The sequence below is a fragment of the Porites lutea genome, chromosome 10 (genome assembly GCF_958299795.1).
Source record: "Porites lutea chromosome 10, jaPorLute2.1, whole genome shotgun sequence".
Taxonomy (NCBI): domain Eukaryota; kingdom Metazoa; phylum Cnidaria; class Anthozoa; order Scleractinia; family Poritidae; genus Porites; species Porites lutea.
The window spans coordinates 22,083,086-22,108,220 of record NC_133210.1 but is presented as its reverse complement, the minus strand read 5'-3'; the positions used below and the strand labels follow the sequence as shown (position 1 = coordinate 22,108,220).

At 39.4% G+C, this 25,135-nt stretch overlaps 1 pseudogene; it reads left to right on the top strand.

Moving 5' to 3' along the window:
* LOC140949663 (ATP-binding cassette sub-family C member 4-like) overlaps window positions 1-25,135 on the top strand; it is a 76,387-nt pseudogene that overhangs the window by 34,547 nt on the left and 16,705 nt on the right.

Genomic DNA, 25,135 nt, shown 5'->3' with positions numbered 1-25,135 from the left:
ATGTCTTTCTTTTTTGTTTTAATTTATTTTTAAGACATTTCTGAAGCTGGATGAGTTAAACTTTGAAAACATAAAGCATAGATCCACTCCCAGGCCGGGACATTCTAGTGTGGCGGTTAGCAACGTTACATGCACATGGAATAATCAGGTATGGTAATTGCTTGCTTCTGCCACCCTGACTTGTAGATTTCTTTAGTATATGTTCTCTCCCAGTCTGCGTTTTGATGTTCAATCAAATCTCTTTGAACACAAACAGCCATTGGGACTTACACTTAGTATGTACTGCCCTGAGTCAAGGAAAGAATTTGAACTGTAAAATAAAAATAATAATAATTTTTTCTTAACTAGCTGAGCTTTTATCAGTCAACATTGCAAAATAATTGCTCAATAATAATTGTTGAACAAGCTAAGTGCATGACAGATGTATAATTATGTCGATGATCCCTCATAATTATAACCATAATAGACTACGAGCAGTCTCTCTTTTTTCTTGGTCCTTCGAGCAAAACGTGCGAGACACGCAAATGACCATGCGTGTGACTAAAGGCACGAGATTAGAGAGGCAGGCTGCCGCCCTCGTTTCTTGCCTCTTGCGGCTTTGCCGCTCGATGCTCGCGTTCCCCCCCCCCCCATTACTGAATCTGAAGAAAAGTTCTAGCTTTTACATCAACATTATCAGTAAGCAGTAGCGTACAACCAAAAAAATAAAATCTTTTTCTTTGCGAAGAATGAACTCAGTTTTTATTCTCCTTGCCACTTGAAAGGAGCAAATATTTCTTGCTTTCAGTGTCACCTTCCTGTTTTCCTTGCAGGAGAGTATTGGTAAAGCTACTTTACAAGACGTTAGCTTTGAAGTAAAGCAGGTACAAGTAATTTTTCTATTTAAAAGCACTTCTTTGTCAGTTTTCTTCCATAAAATTACATATTATTTAGTTCAGGTAATGTTCTGTGTCTTGTGCAGCTAGGTTCAGTATTAATTATTGTTTTCAGGGAGACCTGTGCATGATTGTAGGCCCAGTTGGATCTGGAAAGGTGAGAAATAAAAACAAATTTGGATTACATGTATCACCAAAGACTACTTATTTGTTGTTTCAATATTATTGTTGCCAGATATTCATTCTAGCAGCTATTATGAGCTGGGCAGTGCCGTTTGTTGCTTCAACTTCTGGAAGCACATATAACTCTGGGCTGCAGGCCACCTTAGTAGGTTAAAATGAGCACTAAAGTCGTTTAAACAGAAGTTATGATATGCCGGTTTTTTAAAATATTGTTGTGTATTGAGACACAACAGTCCCTCATCAGGACGAGAAACGCCCAGCTGTCACAGTTGTTGTCAAGGCCCATGAGTTATGTAATTGCAGAGTATTTAAGATAACTGTCTGGTTATCCTCCTTTGTTAACGACTAGTTGAGAACACAACTATAATAGTTTACGTATTCTTGTAAACAGTAGTCCTTATAATTTGTGAAGAATTTTCTTAGTTTTAGTTAATTTTCTAATGTGTATATGTTAGTTTATGTTTTATTCTGTAACTCTTATGGATAAGTTTGGGTATACACTGTTATCGAGAAGATAAAACCATTTTGGTGATTTATATGTTCTGTTTTTAGTCGTCATTATTGATGATGCTGCTGGGTGAAATGCGGGTTATTGAAGGTCACCTGTGTTTCAGAGGAAAGATTGGGTTTGTACCACAGCAGGCCTGGATCTTCTCTGGTTCAGTGAGACAGAATATTATATTTGGGCAAACGTTTGAGGAAGACAGATATCATAAAGTGATCAGAGCATGCGCCTTAGAACAGGTAAACTAATTTGATGTTTACTTACACTTACCTGGTTCTTGTGGGACGTAAAAGAACCCACACCACTGTTCGAAAAGAGTAGGGGACGTAGACCCCGGTGTTGTGGTCAACCTACACACATCACATCATTCACATCATGGGCTGGGTGGGTACAGTATGCTCATAAATGGACTGAGAGCGGCTGCCAGTTGTGCCTTTGTATGCTGACGTCCAAGCTTACTGTTCACTTGTTAAAATATATTGTAAGAGGGCACGTCTGTTGTCCTCTCATCCACGACTCTTCATTCATTTATTCAAATATTTGCTCACCTTTGCATATTGCCAGATTCATTTTAGCACCACCGAAATGTCAGATTCTTGTCCAAGATCCATTTCTTCATATTATTTCATGATCTGGGACTCTGAGTATACTAGGTTATAAGTGAAACTTAAACAAATCTTTATGCATTGAATGGGGACAAACCTAATCAGCAAGTCAGAAACATAAACCTGACATCGAAAATTCAACTAATAGCTGTGTCCTATTTTACTCATGACAGAGGCAACGAGGTTAGGTCTTCTTAACTTTTTTAAAAAAGTGTTGTTTTTATCCCACAATTTTTCAACAGGCCTCATTGTAACCTGTTCCAGGGTCTCGCGCCTTTTTATACACGCTGGTCGTTTTTTCCCACTAATCCCGTGACCAACGTAGAACCTGGAACAAGCTAACCACATTGCGACATTGTAAATAAGGCTACACACGTGGGCGCCATCATTTCGTTCTAAAAGACCTTTCCATAAGCGTCACTCTGAAGTCATCGGGGAAATATCTATTTTGTGGACGTGAGGTGGTTTCTTTAAGTCTCCTTACTAATAGAATAGCTGTAAACATAGTAAAAAATCTTTGAATAAGGCAAATAAATGATGATGACGACGACGACGGACGACGACGACGATGATGATGTTGATGATGGATGGCGTATCGTAAAACGAGGACTGCACCACTGGACTTGTACAGCGCGGACTAGGATTGAGTATGACATTAGCTGTGTTTTTTGTTTTCTATTCAGGATGTTGATTTACTACCGGAGGGAGACTGGACATTAATAGGAGAGAAAGGTATTGAACTCAGTGACGGTCAAAAAGCAAGACTTTGTTTAGCGAGGTATGTTAAATGCTTGGCTTAAAAATTTTAATAGGTCACTTCACAGTAAAGAATGAAATTTATCAGTTTGACCGAAGAGATCTTAAGGTCAATGAAGTGACCTAAAATTTAAGATTTATGTGTGTTTGACACTACTCAATGTAACATTTATTGCTCTAATAGAAACATTTGAAAAAGGCAACGTCCTTGTCCTCATGAAATCACTTTACCTTCGTTCCCCTTAATCCTTAAGAGGGGTGTAGGTACCAATAACCTGTTTTGAACTTTACAACTCGCAAGATGAATGTCAAATTGATTTTTGTTTTCAGGGCAGTTTATTACAAAGCAGATATTTATATTCTTGATGATCCACTTAGTGCTGTAGATGTCCGGGTAGGAAGGAAGCTTTTTGATCAGTAAGTACATAGTAATGTTCGTCTGCACTGCAGTTGAGTCAATCCAACGTCATTTGAAGCCTTTTAAAAGTTGTACTTTGAATTTATGAAATACAGAGAAAAGATCTTTTCATTACCCAATTCACTTAAAATTTCCAGGAATTTTTCTCAACGAGGTACGCTAACCAAATCTGAACAATTTACCTCATTTCCCAAATATTTTATTATTATTATTATTATTATTATTATTATTATTATTATTATTATTCTATTAATGTACAAATTATGCAATAAAAGAAAAAATCTATTTTTAAAAAAGTATTAAAAATATTAGGCTTGGGTCAAAAATGTTCTCAATGCTCAAAATAATAATAATAATAATAATAATAATAATAATAATAATAACAATAATAATAATAATAAATAGATAAAGCGTTTCCACTTTATCTTTCCATTCACAGTTGCGATTTAGGCCCCGCTATAATCAGTGTTCAACTCATATTTGGTTGTTCTGTAGCCTTTTACACATAACACTGCTTATCTCAATAAGTATTGCTCACAACCAATGAATCCCAATGCTATAGTCCGTCTTTTTCTTTTGGGATCGCTTCACGGCTAGTTCAGTAAGAAATCGCACGGCTTCTCTACCATTTCCTCCATATGGTGAGAACACGAGAGGGCTGAAGGAGCCATGCTCGACTTCAATAATTCGCTGGTTGTAGTGTTGCCTTTTAGTCGTGTCAAGTTTCGACCTCAGCACCATGGCATACGTCCTAGAGAAGAGGTGCCAACAGGTCTCCCACTTCGTCGTGCCTCCGTTCCACTTTCATACACGACATTGCATGATCAACGTCAGTCTAACGTCGAATCTCTTGCAGCAAGGATATGTAGATGGGAAGTACTTCGGTGTCCAACAGTACCTAAGGCTGAGCGCTTCGTAGAATTCACTTTTGTTCAGGTCGAAAATTTCTGACTTTAATGGCAATGTTGTTAACCAACTCGAGGCACCCTTCATCCTTGCCAGGTCTTTTGGCTTCAGTTGTTCTGGGCTTATCTTCTCGAGGAGCTGCTTTAGGATGGTGTTATTCAGTTCTTCTGTGGTATTGGCAATCCCTTTCTTGAGGTCTTGAGTTGTTCACTATTCATTGGTGCTGTGCTGTCTTGATTGTTTCTAAGGTCAAACAGGTGTTCAGTAGCTGCGCAGGAGTTGGCAAACTCAAGATCAGCAACGGCCGAGAGGATAGATGTTGCCAAACTACCTTTCTTTACTGGCAAGGAGAGCAGAACTCGTTCGTCCGCGGAGCCAGCATATGTGGCCATCTGTAATTGCGAGGTAAATTAATCATCCACAATTGCATCCAGTCGCAACAGGTGTTGCTTGATGTCGGGCATTGTTCTGATGTAATACGCCTGTTTATGTGTGAACCGCTCACAAATACTGCATAAGCTCTTTATAGTTCTGTCTTTGCTATCTTTGACAGGACTTTCAGTTGGTTACACCACGAGCTTACCAATTCCTCAGCGTATTTGCCACATCCACTTTTACTTCCAATGTAGCCAACAAGATCCTTTCTCGCATCTGTTGTAATGTTAATGTTGGTTCTTCCAAAGATTTCTCGTGCTTTCTCCTCTGATGTTGGCTTTAGGACCAGCCACGACTTTGACGCGTTTGGGTTATGTCCCAACATTAGGACCCCACGGACCAATGGTATCCCACCAGCGTCGCAGTTCTAGTAGTTCACCTGCAAAGGCTACATGTTTCATTGTTATGTCTTCTGGAGTTTTAGGTTTGATTATCTTCAACAGGGGGATTATACCAATAGCATATACTGGCATTGTTGGGGGGGCTCCCGCGCCCTTTGTGGTCCCTTCTGATGATGAAATTCAGTTGCTCCAAGTACAAATAGGCGTGATGACACACTGTATAAATAGCCATTGGTGGGCATAAATACCTGATATTGTGGAGGATCGGAGGACTATTCGGTCTGCATCCGCCAGGAGCATAGCATTGGTAGACTCTTCATCAAAGATCATGATTTCTAACTTAATGACTGAAAGTATGGATTTCCCAACAATCCTCTGCAGTACCTCACCGACTCCAATAGGTCTAACATCTGGGTTCTTATGTTAAGGCGGAATCAGCTGGCAATTAAGCTGTACAAGCTTCCAGATTTGTGTATGTTTTGTTATTTTCAACAAGGACTTTGTTTCAAGAGTGCTAATCCTTGCAAACGTGACTAATGCACCAGCAGCCAACAGCTCTAAATTTCTTCGACTCGAAGATTCTCCTCACCCATCTGCATCGCATCTATGCTAGGGGGCCCACTAGACCCCCTTAAACGTAAGGCTGCATTTACAAGTAATAGGTTCTGTTATATTTTGAAACATAACAGGGTCGACAAATGGTGGTTGGCCATCTATTAACAGTGATGGATCGGCTTCGCTTGCCTCTAGGTGTGTCCGTTTCAGCTCAGTTATAGCGCCTTCCATGGTTGGGAAACCGGTTCTTCCCCGGCTAATTCTTCATAACCAGTTCGAAAGGACCTAATATTGAAGATCTGGAATAATTTTGAAACCAATAATGCGAAGGCGAAAGGGTAAAAAAATTAGCTTGAATACAAGAAGATACCACTGAAGGATGGCAGCTGCTTTTTGAGGAATATCTGCTACAACAATTATCCGCTCACCTCCTGAAACAGCCGAGAAAATGGCACGTTTTTAAAAAATTCTAGATAGGGGTGAGGAAGTTTTATTGAGATTGGAAATATTTGGAGTGTAACACTTTTCTTCAGTCATAAAAGGAAATTGCCGAATTCCTAACTGAAGAAAATTGCAATAAGACAAAAAGTCTGCATTTTGCTTTTAACACACTCAGCATCCACTTAAGCAGTTGACCTCCTATCAACATAGCTAATTAAGGCCCCGTCCACACGTATCCGTTTAAAAAGGAATTTTTTGCCGTTTTCAAAACAATTTGTGTTCTCATGTATACGTATTCGAATCGTTTTCGCCTGTCCGCACGTACTCGTTTCTGTTTAAAATGGATGTTTTTATACAGATTGAGCCTGAATCATCAAAACTCTCTCTGCCTCTCTCTGTTCCTCTGTAAATTGTCACTCCAAGCACTTGTACCTAGTGTTCTAACTCGGAACCTCCGAAGTCTTGCTTGTGGATCTCTTTTCGGTCGTTGAACGTTAAGAATTTCAAGGCTTGCAAAAAGTAGCTCAATTAATAAATATAAGTTGTATTCTGATAGAGTAAGCTTCAACATGTTACCCGGAAGAAAAAGTTAACTTAAAATATCCTCTTAGTCCGATTTCCCTTGTCTCCCTAACATTCAGTTGATTATCTCTCGACAGATGCATCAATGGACTCATCCGAGATTGCCCCAGAATTCTTGTCACTCGTCAACTTCAATATCTTCGCAACGCCACTGAAATTTTATTTATTGATCAAGTAGGTACAAAATGTCAGCTTTTCTCTCTTTTTCTATACCCTTTTTTTTCGAGACAAATGAATGCAGAAGGTTTTAATTTTTTTCACGAGACGAACTTTAAACTTCTCAGTTTACTTATTGTTGAATTTCAAGAAGAAAAACGTAAAAAAAAAACATCGTAACAAAATTTGTGGTCCGAAGTTAACCGTCCTTAAATTTTCATTGGTCGTGAAAAGTAATCTAAGTGAACACTGTTGTCATTTCATGACTGTTCTTATCGTAACTATTCATTGCACTTGCTCTTTAAGGGAACTATTCATAGCCGAGGAAGCTACACGGACCTGGCTAATTCAGGTATAGACTTGGTATCTCTGCTTAGATCCAGAGACAGCAGTAAGAATGATGATGATGATGATAATGATAGTGCTATTGATGAGGACTCAGAGCCGGCTCAGACTCCTCATCTGCCTGGCGTTATATTAAGGAAAGGAAAATGGGCTAAAGGTATCAAAGCCGTAAATCACTGGAGTACAACATCTTCCATTGATATAGAGGCAGATTTTGAAGCCATGGCTAACAAGGTACTATCTCATAACACGTTTGCACGCTTACTGATAGTGTTGCTCTTATTCTGTGGATCACACTTCTCATGCATACAACATCAAAAAAATGAATTTTACAGCTAAAGGTGAAGGATTCTCTTGAAAGTTCAAAGCTGTGGTGTGATGTGTTTCCATTTCTACTGTGGCCATAACTTTTCATATTAAATTTCTCTTACAAAGTTTTCATTTCATGGAGTCCACTAATTTAGATTCCTTCGAGACACTGAAAAGCAGAAACAACTTTGAACCACACCTCAGGGGTTACGCTACCAAGGACTGGTCATTAGAATATTACTTGTTAGCATAGTGGACAAGATAAATCGGTTATCGCAGAGAGATTAAAGGCTAGCTGTTTGAGCGCTAGCACCTTGTCAAGGGCGAATCAAGGATTCATGCTTTGGTCAGGATGTTTATGTTGGTTGGTTTGAGCTAGCCTGCGCACGCGCGAGCAAGCTCTTCCGCACTCACGCCTCCTTTCGCGTGCTGCTCTCGCGTGACTTCTCCGGACTTTACCAAATGGAGAGCATGGCCGCACTAAGCTAGATTTGAGCTGTTACGACGCCAGAAAGATCAGCCGTTGAAACGTCAGCATTTCGTTCTTAAGGCTCTGAATTTGCATTTTCAGCTCATTCGCTTCCCCTCGAAACATGATACAGTTACTCACTGTACCTTTATTATTATTATTATTATTATTATTATTATTATTATTATTATTATTATGTATACAGTTACATTACGTTTTCAGTTTTTTGTTTCCTTTTTTTGTCAGGCAAAGGAGAAGCCGCAAGTGGAACATGTTGAGAGGCCGCGAGGAAACATTCCTTTCCGACTTTATCTCAGTTATTTCAAGGCGGGAGGAAATTGCTTGACTTTATTTCTTGTCTTAATTTTTGGTGTTGGTGCTCAGGTAAACATAACACATTTACTTTTCTGCCCTTTCCAATACATACATACATACATACTTTATTGAGGCTCCCTTCAGCAGGGCTTTTCAGTCACAGTGTTAATTTTTACATAATACTGGTAATTAAGAAAAGAAAAGAAAAGAAAACTTATTTACAGTAGTTCAATTAAATTCAAAATACATTCAAAATTATTCAAAATATATTCAAAATTATTTCGTATGAAATATCTTATTAAAAAGTCTCCGCTTAAAACTATCAATATCTTTAGTGTTCTTAATATTGTCAGGTAGCCCATTCCATTCCTTTGGACCCCGAAAATAAAATTCCCTTTGTCCCATTGATAGTCTACATCGGGGGACCACAAAATTATTACCCCGCCTTGCTTCATTCTTATCCCGCTTATAAGGGCAATGACTTTTGATAGGCTCTGAAATCTCAAAAGTTAAAAGTGTTTGTTGTTTTTTTCGTACTAATGCACAAGGAACAAGAACGTAGAAAGCAAACAAAGATTACCTTTGTATTTGTTCATTTTCTTTTAAATCATGAAACGTGCTTATGTCATGATAAAAATCTAAGTGGAAAAACATAGGGTGTTTGTCGTCTCATTGCGATTCGGTGTAACGCAACACATTTGACCGTTTTCATCCTTTTTCCTTTGTTTTTCAGGGTGCGTTCATATTTAGTGACTGGTGGCTATCTCAGTGGTACGAGAGTTGATTACTATACTATACATCCTGCTTAGAGTACATACTAGTTATACAATGCTTTCGAGTGGTGCGCCGTGAAATATCCCACGTATACAAAGAAAAATCAGTTCACGAGTGGGATATTTATGGTAAAAGTGGGATATTTACGCAAAAGCATTGCATAACTAACTTATCTCTTGCCACTCAACATGACGACTGAAAATAAAAAAACTCTACATGACAAGTATACCCGAAGAAAGTCACATTAAATACTCCATGTCTGTCAACAACAATGTCCAAATGATCGACAGCTTGTCAATGAACAAATTGCGTATTCACGACTGTCTACTTTCGAGTTAGGCTTGTTGTTTGGAAGTGCAGGTGTGGATCCATTTCCGTCTTAGCAACACTGGTTAGCCGGTTTGTTTTTGTTGCTCTCGGTTAGCAAATTCCTTAACTTCTGTTTATTTTCGTTTAATATTACCTTTTTAACTTTGAATGCTAAGAAATACGAATGGTGGTTAAAAGTCGTGTTTTATGGTGCTGTAATGTTTAGGAACTTGTTACTGAAAATTTTGCAAAGAGTGAAAAGTTTTGCCAGGCGCCACTTGCTCTATTTGGGGGGCGGGGGGGTTTGGGAGGGGGATGTAGAGGCCGCAAGCATCGCTGGGCTCTTTTCGTTGCAAACCGCAGAATATGCAACGAGTTTCTCGCTTTCTGATGGGCTGTATTCGCTATGGCATGGGGTAAAAGGAGTGTAAGGAGTAAGTTCACCCTTTTCCTGTGATGTTTTTTATTAGTTGGGGATTTCACCTCTGATGATCAGGGTTCTAGTGAAGGAAATTGTACGGACGTAGTTTATAAATGGATGACCCAACCTGCACATCTCTTATGTGTTCGTTTTGCCATGGACAATTATGTTCAAAAATATCCTCTGTCTAACAAAGCAAAAGCGATTAGCCGTTCGACTTAACTGGTAACCCTGGAAACGCTTGCGGGACTGAAATATTAAAATCTATCCCTTGCGCTTTTTAGGTCCAGCCATCAAAGTGAAGACACTTTTCTGTACAAGTCTGTGCATACAGCCCTGTCATCTAACAGAAAGTTGCAAAATAGAGTGCATGTCATCATCTATGGTGGTCTCGTGGCTGTTACAATAATTCTGTCGTTAATACGAGCATTCGTTTTCTTCAATATCACTGTTAATTCATCCAAAACCCTTCACCGTCAATTGTTTGATGCTGTGATCCGAGCACCTCTTTACTTTTTTGACACAAATCCACCAGGTATGATAAATGTGTTTTGTTGACTTTGTGTGAAATAGAATCTATATTCGGTCCATTTGAGTTTACTATGCTGCTTAATGCAATAGTGAATCGTTACTATGCAGTCAAAAACTGCTGGGTGGTAACATTTTTGTCAAAATAAATGAGTCAGATGAGTTACACCACGATGGTGAGATGAGTTACACCTTTTTTTTTCGACTTAAGGATATGTCGTGAGCGCTGTTTAAGCCTCCTGGAAGCGTTAGTTTCCTATAAGAAGCGGGGCTTTCAGTTTCGTAGTTAACACACCACGACTCAAAGACGTGTTTTTTTTTTCGAAATACCAAAGGACTTTAATGAATAGCATCACTTGCTGCTGTACAATTTTAAAACTGCAGCGAATTCTCGTTGATGTTTATGCTTTTTTGATATAACTTTGCTCTAGCTACTAACTAGGGAGACCAAGGCTATAAGAATTTACTAACTTGTTATTATATAAATAACGGCTGTTTCTGTGGCTTTGTGGAGAGAGAGGGTAAGCGGAGAGGTTTTGTATCAACTTACAATTGGAAGGATTTTCGTAAGAATATTAAATGCTCTACATATGGAAAGTTTTAAAAGATAGGCTAAAACACTTTTCCAATAAGTAACGTATTTTCTGTAATTTAATCCCTATTAACCTCTATAGCTAACCCATTTGCTACTTCTTTTGTATTGTTTTTGGATCCACCATTTTCAGGTAGAATTCATAGTCACTTTTGTAGTGATACTGCTTACATGGACATTCGTATTCCAGAGACATTGTTTGATTTTCTTCAGGTATAAACCCTTCCTCTCTTGCTTTGATAATATATATTAGTATATACTAAAACAGTGGATAGTGTTTTTTACGCGCTCTGATTGGCTACTCAAACTCCGGCTACCCAGTGCTATTCACTGATTCACCTCCAGCTCCTCCGAGCGAACGACGTCAAACTTGCTGCCCTAGCAAACAAAGAAATTTCAAAAATACACGAAGAAGGTGACGAAATTCGGTTTGGAAGTTTTAACAGGCAAAGCTTTGTCTGTTTGACTTGAATTTATCAATGAAACCGGTAAAAAAAGTATTTTGTTTACAAATACGAATTAAGACTTGCGTTACTTAATTTAGTAATTTATTCTCACCACATTTGTATTGTAGCCGATCACGTTAAACTAAGTTATGGGAGAAATCTGCGACGGCCTAGGCAAAAGATATGTGGCAACGCTGCGGTGAGAAGTGGTCTCCGCCACCAGGGGAGGTGGGAAGGGCGCAAAGTGTACCCCAAGAGGCATTCCCGTCAAACTGTGAGATTTCATGCAACGCAGCTGGATTTTATGCCGGAGGGTCCACGAAGGATCATACCCGATGCTACCAAGCTAGACCCCTGGGCCGGGTTGTTCGAAGCTGGGTTAAGATAACTCAGGGTTAGTGCAAAGTTTGAACTTAGATATGACAGCTTAAATAGCCAATTCAGTTGAATTCTCTTTGCCTACAATTTGATGCTTGGATATTCTAAAAAAATAGAGGAAATTATCCGAGAGAGTGCTTTTGATAAAAAGAAAAAGAAATCCGGGTTAAAATTTAACCCCGAGTTAGCGCTAACCCGCGTTCGAACAACTGGGCCCCGGAGATTTGAAGAATTTTTAAAACGTGTTGCCGTGTGGCGCTTATTATATATGCAGTGAGAATAGCTGACATGTTCATGAATAAGCTTAAAAATAGACCGTTTCTATTAGTTGATCACGTGATCAACTTTCGGTAAACACGAAAACAGTTCGCTTTTGAAAAATTTCGTTAGCATGAGCTCAAAGAGCGTTCGCCTGGCTTGGCTCATAAATCGCCTGTTATACAGGCTAAACTAAATTAAATACGTAGTTTTTTTTACAGAGTGGTTTCAAATACCAAAAAATTCGCAACTCCTTTTGCAGAAATTTCCACGCAAGAGCGAAACGAATGCCTTCAAAAGTTTCATTTGTCGGCAAACAAACGCGACGGTCGTTTGGTGATTTGGGTGCCAAAATTGTAATAGTTGGCAGCAGTACATGAGTTAAAAATCATCACTTTTGTGCTCAATTATCTCACTGTTTTAGTTATACAAACAGTTATTCACCTCAGTGTCGTGAGCAAGTGAATAATTGTTATATATATTTAAAGGGTTTCGTTAATCAGTCTTTTATCGTTTGTGTCGCGATTGTTGCTTGGACATTAATCACTACGTTTCAACCGCGTACTGTATGCATCAGGTGATAGTGTCGATTTACTGAGTAGGACTATTTGTACCACCATGGTTGTTAGTGATTGGTGTATCACTAACCTCGCTCATACATGGTTGGTGGGCTTCGCTCCAACGCGTTGTTGGAATTATGAGAGAAGGGAATAATTCCCTTAGCTGTCCGTAGTGGTGGCGATCGGCTTGTGTGTTGTCTGATCGTAGGCGTCCACGCTTCACGAATCTCAATCCCACTGTGTCTGTTGATGTTGTTAGGGTTAAGTCTGAAGTGAATAACCTCTTTAATTCTGCGAGACTATCAGTGAGGGTCTCGGTCAATAAACTTGACCTCGCCCCAAAGCGGATAATACCCGGTCTTGTTGGCGTGTTCAGTGTGCGGTCGAAACTTCGCGATCAATATCTAAGTGAGGAACGTCAGGGGAGTCTTTCACTGTTTCAAAACGAAGCACTGGTTATTTTTTTTAAAGGCTGTGCGAGGGGAGCACGCGAAGGGGAAAGGACTGAGGAGCCTGCAGCGAAGGCCCTAGTTTTCCGTTTTCTCCGTTCTCTGGCGGTGCGTAGAACGCTATTAGCCAAGAACGCCTCATGGGAGTTAGTCTGTCACCTCAATGCATTATTTGTCAGTCAATGGAAATTGAAGTCTTTTTGTATAACACAAGCTAACACACGTGCGGCATGATAAACGGATGAAGAAATGTTTGAATCGTGCTCGCAAGAAGTTATTTAAAGAGCTTAGCTCAAAGAGATTTTCGATTTCGGTTTTTATTTTCGAAAAGCATTGTGCCGCCTTTTTGTGGTAAAGATCTCTTGGCAGTGTGTTACCAACTGGGTTCGGAGAAAGTGTAATTTTTCAGTGGAAGACCGGAACCGTCTTTGCAAGCATTCAGAGCATTGTCGTTATTTCCCTTTTTCAAAGGATAATATCATGAGTAAACAGACGAGGTGCCTTCTACGGGAATGTCAGCCTGAGACTTGAAAGAAAACTGGACCGTTTAAAAGAAATGCAGCAAAGAAAGTATAGCATCGTACGCATCAGCTAAAGCGGCGATGGACAGAAGACTTACGAATTTCATTATTAAAATCCCTGTCATCGATTAACTCGAATATTGCAGCGTCTTTGGTTGACCAAAACCTGGGCGGGACTTGGATAAGCCTGTTTGTCGTGTTTGCACCGAATTTAAAGTTACATCATTTGCTCTACGCAGATATAACAAAAATATACAAGATCATTTTTCTCTTTGGGTCTTCTGTCGGTTTTATGTCGTTAGATGATCTGCTTTCAATCAATTTTTTGTCAGTTGATGCAGCGCTGTCACGTTATTAATTTGGGGGCGTAAAAGGAAAACCAGGGTCTCCGCTGCGGGCGTCTCCTCTTCTTTTCTCCCCTAAGGCGTCCTCGAGACTTCTTCCTTCGCCCTAAAAAACAAACCGGCGCCTGCTACGCAGGCTACGGGCGTCCATCTTGGTGCTTCGCGCCAGACCAGGACAGTAACTTTGCAACCGGATGTGACCTGATAAATAGGGGGATCATAGGTATACGAAAAAAGTACCTGGAGCTATTGGAGTATCTTTCCAACCTTGTCGTGGTCTCGTGTAAACGTCGGTAAAGAGGCACTGTGCAAGAAACAGATCCCATGCTCTAACCTTTATTGACCCATAACGTTGTAAATCCTTCATTTTGTTTTGTCATTGGTCCGTTTTACTCAGTGCTGTGTTCTACTGGATTGATTTGCGATAGTCATCACCAACAGAACCAACGGTTTTTGACTCGAGACCCAGGGGCAGTCAAAACAGTCAAAAACTTTAGTCACGTCCTTTCTCCCAACCCGACTGACTGCCCCTGGGTCTCCGAGGATTGGTTTTACATAATAAATCACATCATAGACGATTCTTTCCTTTTTTTTAGCTGGCACTGTTAGCGGGAGCTGTTGTGGTCGTCAATCTGATAGCTATGCCATTCATGTCAATTGGGCTGCTACCTTTGGTTGTCATATTCTACTGTCTCAGAAACTACTACCTCAAGACTAGCAGCGAAATTAAACGCCTAGAAACCTCAGGTAACTACGACTCTATTCTTTTACAGCGCAGTGTGAGATCTTCAAGGCCTTGTCCATTAAGTATCAACGATTTTGATTCCGCAAACATGTTGTTGTGGATTAACCACACTTACCCGTATTTGAATAGCCTGTGTACAGACGCCCGCCCCCTCCCCTGAGAAAAAGTAGGAGAAGGGGCCCTTCCCCGATTTTTTCCTAGGGAAGGGGGGTGGGCTGTACACAGGTTACATTTGAATCGTTTTCGCCTGTCCACACATATCTGTTTCCAGTTGAAAGCGGAGAGTTTTTTTTACATCGATAGGCCCTAAGATGATCCCTGTCTCCCTCTAGAGTCAATGTTTAGTGGATAACAACCCTCCTAGATCTATTTAACTCTTATTATTATTTATTCAAAATATTTCCCCGATTTTGATTGGCAAAATGCACACGTTTAATTCACCATAACCACTTACCGATGACCAAATTTGGAAAAGTTTTGTGTTTAACGAGGAAATGACGTCAAAAATACAGCGTTTTCTCAGGTTAAGGCACCGTTAACCAAGAAGACCTGGGGACGAGGTTGAGTTGTTTGGTTGTGAACTTGAAAAATGGCGGACGCGGACATTTCACTCGTTTCAAGAGTAAGAACTAGGCGAAAAAATAGCTAAAAACATGACAAGAACAGCAAGACAAGACAACTCGAAGGCCGACATCTGCTATTTGGAGAACATCTGAGGAGCTGGACAAACCTAAACGTGCACTATCGAAGATGAACTTAACATCGGTGGAGGTAAGCATGTTTTAGCCATGTTTTTAAACTAGGAATTATTTTGAATGAATATTAAAACAATTATTGAATTCGGCTTTCCTATCATATGACGAATTATGGAGATCTCGGAGGGTATTATCCGCCTCGGCCGTACACCCTCCTCGATCTCCAGAATTCTTCACAAGATACTCAGCCTCATTTATTAATTGTTAAATATCCTATATGAAAGCCGAGTTCAATATTTATTTGTCTGGCTAGGGATCAGATCCTGGGACTGACTGACCTACTGCCTGACTATATTTAAATAGTGACTTTTGATCTGAGAGTAATGAAACTGATAATCTAATGGCCCTCCCGAACGACATTAAGGGGGGAGGGATACACTATATACACAGATGTATACAGTCTGCCAATAAAATATACATCAGAGGTCATCAGATCGAAATCCCTACATTACATTTATCGTGCATCGCCTTCCTTTTTTTTTTTTTTGGTGGGGGGGGGGGGGGGGGAAAGATTTTTATCCTGGCTCGGCCTTAACCGCTTGCATTTGCTTACCTGAGAAAGCCAACAGAAATGGTGACAATTTGCCTCTTTGATACTAGTAACTTAGACATTCACTAAACTGACGATTGTGTTGTTGACTGATTTTTTTTCAGCCCGTAGTCCAATCCTATCACAATTGAATACAACACTACAAGGTCTGACCTTAATCCGCGCACATTCTTTACAGCAGCTTATGATACACGAGTTTGACATTTGCCAAGATCATCACACGCAAACTTGGTTCTTGTTTATCGCGACATCACGGTGGTTTGCGTATCGTTTGGATTTCCTGTGTACAATATTTGTCTTCATGTCGTCATTTACACCTCTTTTCATAACTGAGAGAGGAGGTAATGTCATATTTCGTCCAAGACGTCGTTTGTTAAGTATTATTATTTAGTAATGCCGCGTTTAAAAGTTGTACTTGAGATGTCGAATGGATGGAACATCGTGTAAAAGACAGGTGAAAGGTCCTTATGCGCCCTCAAGTGTGCGAGAAACGTGAAGTAAATCTATTTGGTTTTGTTTTATCACAGTTTGTACTATTTGTTTTGTATGTAGAAATGGAGGCGGGGATGGTTGGCCTGTGTGTCACGTATGCTCTCCTGCTGACTGGGATGTTTCAGTGGTGTGTCAGGCAAAGTGGCGAGGTCGGAAATCAGGTGAAGTAAATAGCCCCTTAAAAGTCTCTAAAACGTGTTTTTGGAGCGTGGTTTAGGATTTCAACCCAAATATATTATACAGTGGTACTTTCACGTGGTCATACGTTTTTATGCGTTTTTGATATGTCACCTTCAGTATTGTTGAAAGATAGGTGCGCATATGGTCTCTGCTAATAACTGTCTTTATTTAGTGTTAATTTTAATTTACCTTATAGATGACGGCAGTGGAAAGAATATTGGATTTGTGTCAGTTGGAATCAGAGGGCGAATGTGATAGGGAGGTTGCTGTTCCGGGTTTCTTGCCTGAGCTGGGCCTTATAACTGCAGAGGGCGTTTCTTTTAAGTATCATCCTACTCTCCCACGTGTGCTTAGAAACTTAAATTTCTGTATCAGACCGAAAGAAAAGGTACGTTAAAGTAAACAGTAAATGATAAAATTGTGTATAGATTGCAAAACTATATTTACAAGTTTTTCACTTCCTACTTTATCGACGGTCGAGGATATTCAAGATATTACTTTTTATTTATTTTTGAACTGATTTAGTGCGCGTGTTAGCGACGACCGGAAATGCGTCTGTGGTCGCAAGCTTTACGCCTGTATAAGTACACGAAAATTCAGAGATCAAAAAAGTAGTTTACGTGGCACGTCATTTCAATTATCGCCGAAAATAAACGGCATGCTCATCACCAGATCATTTGCATACAATGACAGTTTACAACACCCGGCCATCGCAGCTTTGCTAATTACTAGTAATAGTTGACACTACAGCTGCCTCCGTTCTGTACATTGTCGGTCAATAGTATTCTTGCTGGTTGTGTAGCTCTTTGAAATATGTCGATTCATAATGAAGATTTTCACACATATTCCATACAATAGGTGAGATAAATACCGGAATCGCAAGGTTCCATGCACAGTTTCAGCTCGATTTACATGACTTTGATCAAAACATTCTCAGTTTCGAGAATAGTTTATTCTAAACCATAAGAAAATATTTAATTAGAAGCTGAATTTTTCGCTATTTCTCTTTCCCGTTTTACATTCAGTTCATTTTATTTGCCGGAAAGTAAGCCTTAGAAATTAAAAGGACGTTTGATCTATTCACGCTAGCGCATTCTAGTCTTATTCGAAGCTTTATAACGGAAGGAAATCTGTGAGCAGGGAATAAGTCAGCCAAAATTTGATTGTCGGCGAATTTCTGTAAATGTCCATCAATCTGCTAGTGATAAGCTAGCCGTTGTTCACTCGTCTTGCTTGTTTGGGGCTGAGTCTCATTCCGGTCAAAGAGAGAGAAAGAGTGTCTGGCAAGGTTTCCAATATAAATCAAAGATTTGTGAACTCGCGTCTGGCAAACTCTCCAAGTGTTTATATATACACAGCTAAAAGCACCTTATAACCTCCCCTGCGCTTAACGAGTGTCTTTTGGTCCATAACTTTCAAAACAACTGCTCCACAGAATGTCACTGCGTAACGCAAAAGAGTATCGAAGTATGACTGTACAATAAATGTCACAAAATCTACCTGAGCGGTCCCTTCGGGATTTTCTGTCTTTACGTCATCCTAACCATTTCGTACTTGCGGGCGCAAACAATAGAAACGTCATCATTACCTACCAATTCCTCGCGGCCCCAGTTCGAGTAAATCGAGATTTTTTCAAGTATACTGACTGTATACTTGAACTGTAAGTACTGTCCTTAATATACGCGCGAAATCCCTGCGGGGGCAAAGATTCTTTTTTCAACCACTATAGTGTTCACTTGTTCCACAGTAATCAACGCTTTCAAGTGATAGAATTGTTGGACCGACCTGTTCTGGAAAAGCTCTAAATTTAATCTTTCCCAAGCTGTCTTCGCAAAACATGCTTGCGTTCTGTCACGCAACGATTCTTATTCCCAGTTTCCACGGTCTCCGCTAGGAACGCTTGGGGCCATGATACCCTTTTTGTGTCCTAAATACGAAGAAAAACGGCTTGCAGATTATGAGTCTCGCTGCTTATGCAAGCGAGACTAAATATAAATCTAGTGAGGACGAATTGAGGCCCAGGGTGTACATGACCTCAATTTTTTCATGCGAGCAGCACAGATTCCAGAAGAATAAAAAACTACCACCACATCTGTATGAGATAAATATGAAAATTTGTTATGATCAGGGTTGCAAAGCAGTGGGGAAGGGACCAAATCATCCGTTTCTTTGTGGATTTAATCAACTTTTTGAGTGGCATAAATTAACGCCAATGACGCCATGCATCTCATTAAGATAGGATCATGTCATAGTTTATTTTCAGTTGGCAAGGAGCAAGTGACGCCAGAATACCCTTGGGTTGACGTCATCAAAAATATTGAGATCATAATCTATAAATAGAAAAGTGATTTCATGTCACTATTTGGTCCTGATGATGTCATATTTATTCAGGTAAGATTTTTATTTTTACCTGCCATTTTTTTTTTCTGTCGTTCCCAAACACATTAAATGGTTTTCTTTACCAAGCAAATCATTCTCGACATTCGAAAGGGCGGAAAAGGGGGTTAGGCGAATGCCGAATCATACTGATTTTTCGGGCAAAACATGAAAACGAGGTCGAAGCGTGGCGAAGCGAAAAACTGCCTGTCAAGCAAAAATGTCAATCTTTGCTTACTTGACTTTCTAGAAAGTATTGTGCAGGGTATAAAAATTCTATAGAAAACAACAGGTGGTTCTAAAGTAAACCCTTACTCTTTTGGCTTTAAAATAAACTCCATTCTAGTGCCTAATGAGTGGAACGTCTATTAAAAAATAGGAATAAGAAGTGAGATTGCCTAGCAGCACATGTCTTTTTATTTAGCGCTAAAAATCGGATATATAAATAAAACATACACACATATATACACAAAGTGGACCTGAAAACTCTTATTTTAATTTTGACTGACTATTGCAAAAGTGTTTTCTCCTTTCTAATTCGAGGAAACGACTCACTATCAGCGTTTGGTGAGTTTATTGTCATGTCAATTCACGCGCCGTTAGTCAGTTAATTATGCGAGTTAACAAGCCGACATTTGGATACAAATTGGCTCAGCTCTGCAGTAAATACCTCAAGGGAGCACCTTGACGTATTATTATAAAAAACACAAAACAGTAAAACACTTAACAAGGATCAATTAAAACACGCGACTAATAAATACTCGCAATAAAACCAGATACGTTTCTTAAGACACAAGAAATGAACTTTATGACGCGTTAATAATTCCAATCGACACTGGGGACTATTGTTCCAAAATAGATCACGAGAGCTTTTTCCTCCAATAGCCGTCGCGATGTTCGTTAAGTTTAAGCGAAATCTATAAGAGCGTTATCGAGATATTTTTGGGTGAAGTTTCTTTGGTTAGAAATACGGCAAAAACTGGACAATCTTGATGTTCGGCCGTTATCTGTAGACAACGAAGCGCTATTAAAATGCAATTTTACCTAATAGTAGTTTCAATCTTTTCAAAAAACGTGTGTCAAAGGTCATGGACATAGCTCCAGCCAATTGCTAGAAAGTAGGATTTGATTAGTATGTATCGAGTCGCACTTGTTAGCGGTTTTGTAAACATTGTGGTCTACTTTAACAAATAAACGAGTAATTTTTAAGCCGCTCGATAGATATTTTTTAAAAATTTGAGATTCTCGAGATTAACGGGTAGTATAATAAGGGCTACAATGGAGCGTTTTAACTCACGTGGCCAGCATCTATGCTAATTTATTGGAACAAAAGAAAGTTTTTACATAGCAAAAGAGTTCAATTTCCACAGGGTTGTCTTGCTACACCAACATGGCCGCCGTTTCATTGTTTTGGAACACCAATATGGCCGCCATGACGTCATGTGAAAACGTTATATTCGGAGATTTTTTATCAGAAGTTTCGTGTTTAAAAGTGAGTCTCATTATTCAGGGGGGTATTGCTTCCAAGTTTAATTTTCGCGTGAACAGAAGTAACTAACAATGTGTTTGAAATATGCAGAAATGTTAGCTATTGTTGTCCACGAAAATATGAAACTTGGAGACAATACCCTGAATAATTTATTCAAACGTATGTGTTAAAGTAGACCAGAATGTTTACAAAACCGCTAACAAGAGCGTCTCGATACATGCTATTCAAATCCTTCTGTCTAGCAATCGACGAGAGGTATTATTTCATGATTTTTCACACACGTTTTTGAAAACATTGAAACTTCTGTTATGTGAAATTGCATTTCAAAGGCACTTCGTTTTCTACAGATAACGGCCTGAACATCAAATGCGAACATGTTTTTACCGTATTTCCAACCATAAAAACTTCTTTCCAAAATATCTCCATAACTCTCTTATAGATTTCGCTTAAACTTTACGAACATCGAGTCGGCTATTGGAGGAAAAAGCTCCCGTGAACGATTTTGGGAGAACAGTTCCCAGTGCCGAGAAATATGGCTGCAAGTGAAATGTAATTTCGTTGCTATGACAACTCTGATGTCATTGCAACCCTATTCATAACAAATTTTCATGTCAATCTAATACAACTGTGGTTGTAGTTTTTCCAAATCTATGTCAATGGCGACGTAGTTTATGCTCAAACTTGGGAGGCGTTGACCCTGAAAACAGTATCAAGCCAACTTAAACAATACCAACATCTCTGTGCAATTTTTTGCTGTGGACGTTCTGCGGTATATCCCTTCAGTAGGAAACCCCAGTACATTGTATCGTTCTTCTCTATGAAGGGATGCCAGGGGCGGATCCAAAAATTTTTAATAAGCTTATGATCGCAGGGTTAAACTTCAAATGCCGGGTAATAATACTCATCTTTCCTGGAAGTTACTTACGTTTTCTGGCAAAATTCATCACATGCGAATGTTGTATATGGTCCTCTCTTTCTATGGTAACTAATAATTGCAGTTCCCAGGCACTTAGTCAGTGCTAACAATAATGTCTGAGCTGATGTATGCATTTAGGGGGGTCCTGAACACTCCTCGTGTTTCAGCGTTCGTTTTACTAGTTACTTTATTAAACGTCTGAGGTACAACTTGAACATAGTATAAGATACGTTTGATATTAACTTTGTTGTAGGTTGGAATAGTCGGTGATGCTGGGGCTGGGAAATCGTCTTTGTTAGCTGCTCTGTTGAGGTTTGTAGAGCCACATCAGGGTACTATCAGGATTGATGGTGTCGATATCACTGAGATTAGTCTCTATGACTTGAGGTCCAGACTCTCCTTTATCCCAGAGGTTTGTTTTCTTGAAATTTTACTATATTTTAGAATTTAGCAATTTCTCGCGTTTTTGCCTGTGTGCTTTGATTCCTTGAAATAGTGAATAACAGGCAGGATAACAAACAAGCGAAGAAACGTCTGTTTCATTTGAATTTCTGAAATTAAATGAAATTGAACCTCATAGATGAGACGGAAGCAATACGCGATCATCTGAATCATAGATCTCATAGATCATCTGAGACAAGTGGCAGTCGTGCGGTCGCCATTGCGATCTTGAAACTGGCCAGGGTGATTAAAATTTGAGGCTTGATTGCTCAATACGCGATATGGATATAAAATAGTTCCTGGATTGAGTAATAAGGAGTAAAAAAATAAAATAAAAAGAAGTAGTTTCATTGTACTACCTTTTGAAGTTGCACCGCGCCGAGGTGCAAAAGTTTTGAAATATTTAGGTGTTCAACTGGATTTTTTAGGGAGTATACCTCCCACTTTGAGCGTTACTACGTCGGCATAATTTATTGACATGTGATTTGCTATGGCAACCCATTGACGCCATTTTGTTTTTGACTTGCCTTTGTATTTCTTGGTACCAGGAGTTTTTTTCAGAAATTGCTTAAGGTCGCAGGGGACACCTTGGGCTCATTGTTTTGTATTTATTTAAAGCGCATGCACGAAGTACAACGACTCATACAGACAGGTTTACGAGATATCCATAACTGGATAAAAGATGAGCGCATAATTAACAACAACACGCAACAAGTTTGTGTCTACTCTAGGCTAAAAGAATTTACAAGAAATAATAATAAAGAACAGTACAAACAGTAGTTGCACACCCAAAATAACTAAAACGCTAAACTAGTTAGGTGACCATAATTATAATAATTGAAAGTGTAAAAAGTCAGGAAAGAAGCATAAAAAATACCTTGATAATACACGTATATGTTATAAACTTGGTACAAAGTAAATATACAGCGCAAAACAGAAATACATATATATCTGACTGGATTTGCTAAAACAAGGCTGTAGAAATCTCTCTCATATACCTTTACCGAGTCTTGTGGAGGAGCATGTTTTCTTTTTCCGATTTTCACTTTTTATTTATTTCATTTTTACCGAATATTTACTGAATACGCTGCAGTAGACAGACTATCATGATATTCTCACTGGCTATTCACCTACCCCCCCCAAAAGAACGCTTTTTATGACTTCCCATAATTCTCTCTGTATGTCAGTTTGAAATCAGCTCGCGTATTAGACTGAACTCGGCTCTCGTTGTGGGTTGTCTTAGAGTTTTTTTGGCTGCTTTGAGCAAAGTTTTCCGGAAGGCATCATTAAGCCTTTAGAAGGAACAAGTCTCACGATTGGCAAAGTCTGCTCCGTCCAATATCTTCTCGTATTTCGTCTCCCAGTTTGGCTACACGGGTGAAAGACTCATCCCGGGCTTGACACGGAAAGACTGGATATTGCGAGTTTTGTTTTTGGCAGTAACAAGTCTTTGGCCTCACAAAGGAGGTTCTAGGAATGAATTCTATTCGGCGAGATGGAAATTGATGCTGATTTCTGACCAGGCTAAAGACTTAGTTAAAATTTGTTTTGAAGGCGGGGGCTGTATGTATCCGGGATCTTGAATAAATCAACTCTGTCAGTCGAGAAAAGTTTCCATGTGACTGACGATTTATGTGGAGAAAGCGAGAGTTTTATGGAGTCATTTGACGATGTTTCACCCTTGTTAAGTGTGGAAATATGAGTGGTTTTCGGAAGTGTTCTTATTGCCGCGATGAAGAAAAACAACATGGCCGCCAAATACATCCTTTTAGAGGCAACACAACGTAGAGATCTGTACAGAAAAACAACAAAATCTTGCCAATTTATGACGAAAAATGTTCCTTAAAAACGAACTAAACTATTCAAAACGCTCTGATCACGTGACTGATGACGTCATACCCCTCTTTTGGTCATTGTCATTTGTCATTGTCCCCTTAAATTTTAACACAACAAAAAACCTCAAATATGCCATTTAGGTTTTAAAGTTCTCCTCTATTAACTGCCCGTGCAAATGTGATGGCAAGTGCAGAAAGCTCGTGAAATTAGGAAGTTTCATGTCGTAGTGGTGCAACGACGACAAAGAAATGTACAAAATAGCGTGATGCACGTGCAAGTTGTTGTTTGTTAATATAAACATATCATTTTTTGCCGATCTCCTTGCCGTCGCCGTCGTCGTTGGTTTTGTTGTCATCCAGAAATAGTGCTACCATGGTAACGTGACGTCACACTTCTCCTCTGTATAAAGGAGAACTTTAAAACCCAAAAGGATCTATCTTGCGGCCATATTGTTTTTCTTCTTTCCCGGCGGGGAGAGAGGTCATGTAGCAGCTCTTCTAACCGTAAAAGCCAAATGGTTTGCTACCCTAATCTATAACAATGGAAATAATGACAAACAATAATGTTTTCTCCGACCGATGAAAAGACACCTTAAGAGCAGAGAGAGCCAGATCGTACGGTCATACGGTTCAGTTGGTAGCTGCGCGATCGATAGTTCATAAATTCCTCAAAAGGCTTTGCATGGACCAAACCTGAAAGAATATCAATGTTTTTTTGTGAGCTTTACGCCTAGCTTTGATCAGTTAAAGATTTATTCTACACGGAAACCGAAAAACTCATTCTTGAAAACTGTCAATCACCATAGACAAGGAATACATAACTCTTTTAAACACATTTTCTTAGTGAATGCAGAGGTGGTCCAGTGGAGAGAAGCGCTGACGTACAGTTTTAGCTAGTTTGAGGGTCCTGGTTCGAATCCCTTTGAGGCAAATTTTTCGTAGCCGTTTTATTTCTTTTTCTTTTTTTTCTCTTTTTTACCTGTGAGGTGCACACAGAACAGGGCGCACAGGACTTGTTGATGAGCTTGATTGTAGTTAAATTTTACAGTTGATGCCGCGTATCGCCTTTGTTTACTGTAGAATTGAAGCAATTAAAGTCATGTGATCGTGTTACAAAATATTATCTAATGCTCCGGAAAACCGGTGAAGGTAATGATTGTGTAGAAATAACAGCAGCTAAGATATAATGAAGAGACAAGGGATGAAACTAATTTGGGCCAATTTTCAGCCCGCCATAAAGCGTCAGTCCCTAGATAAATTGGCGCGCATTATCCTCAGCTGATACCAAAAGGATTTGAAGGATTTTGAGTTCGCAGTTTGCTGTTCCTAATGATAGAAGTACTCAAAATCCTTCAAGATCGCTGAAGAAAAAAAACAACAACACGCTTTTGACGCAAAAGGACGACAGAATACCGCAGTTAAGGTAATTCAACGTTTGTTTAACTTTGATTTTACATAATTAGCGATATGTCGCTACAGGTGAAGCAAACATTAAGTGGAATGATACGTTTACTATAAGATAACAGTGACTTACACAAACAGATTGTGTGGGTGCCCTGTGTTTGTATGTCGCTAGACAA